The following is a 1,100-nucleotide window of genomic DNA, read 5'->3' on the forward strand; positions in this document are numbered from 1 at the left end:
CCTGAATGCTGAGTGGTGCAATGATAGTAATTTACTAAATTGCAAGCAATCCAGCAGGAAAAATAGCATCGTCTGCAGCGGGCTTAAGTCCCAGTCTACAATAGATGATTTAAGCCCTAAGCTTTAAGAAATTGGCCAATCACGGTCAAGTATGAGTAGAATGCGCGACTGTGATTAGTCAATTTCTTAAGGCTTAGGGCTTAAATCTCTATTGTAGACTGGGACTTAAGGCACAATTTCACGCAGCGAATAAAAGCTGGCGTTTTACCCCCTCTCCATAAATTCCTGCCAGAATGGCGAATGTAGCGAATAAACGCTCAAAGTTCGACACAGTCCAACTTTTAGCGAATTGATCAAGCAACGCTGAAATTTAAATTATTTTACTTAGGGCAACTTTCACCAAGCTCCGGTTAACCCAACCGGTCTAGTAACATGCAGGATTGCAACCGAATCTGATATATTTTCTCAGATTCTCATCAGATTTCTCATCGGATTCGGTTGCAATCCTGCATGTTACTAGACCGGTTGGGTTAACCGGAGATTGGTGAAAGTGGCCCTTAAAAGTGTATAAAAAAGAAATTATGGCTGAAGGATTTAATCAATTGACAGCACCCAAAAATATAAACGAAGTTAGTACATATTATATACATACAGCAAACATACAGCAAACATACTTATAGCACAGTATAACCAGTATGCCCACTCTCTGTCGGCACCTTTGATCTGGGCGTTCTCAATTTTCCGCCATGTTTTTAATCGCCCCAACAGTGTATCAACGGCTAAAAGTGCCTAGGCCCTTTTCAGGATCGTATCCAGGAAAGGCGCATACGAATTGGCGTACATTATTTATTGTAAATAGAAATGGCCTATGAAAGAAAATGTTCTAATAATAGTAATTAATGTAATTACTTGCTCCAACGTATAAAAGTATTTACGCGTTATTCGTCAACACTGCGAATTTTTCTATGTCACACCGACTTTGCACTAACACACGTACAAAAATCCTGTGATTGGTTATAATAAAAACATGTCGGATGCGCAGTACGGATCGGCGCGAACGTGAAACAAAAGAGCGAGTGGGCATACTGGTTATACTGTGC

This window comes from Vollenhovia emeryi, unplaced genomic scaffold (assembly GCF_000949405.1).
Source record: "Vollenhovia emeryi isolate VEMERY1.0 unplaced genomic scaffold, V.emery_V1.0 DF939645.1, whole genome shotgun sequence".
NCBI classification, from domain to species: domain Eukaryota; kingdom Metazoa; phylum Arthropoda; class Insecta; order Hymenoptera; family Formicidae; genus Vollenhovia; species Vollenhovia emeryi.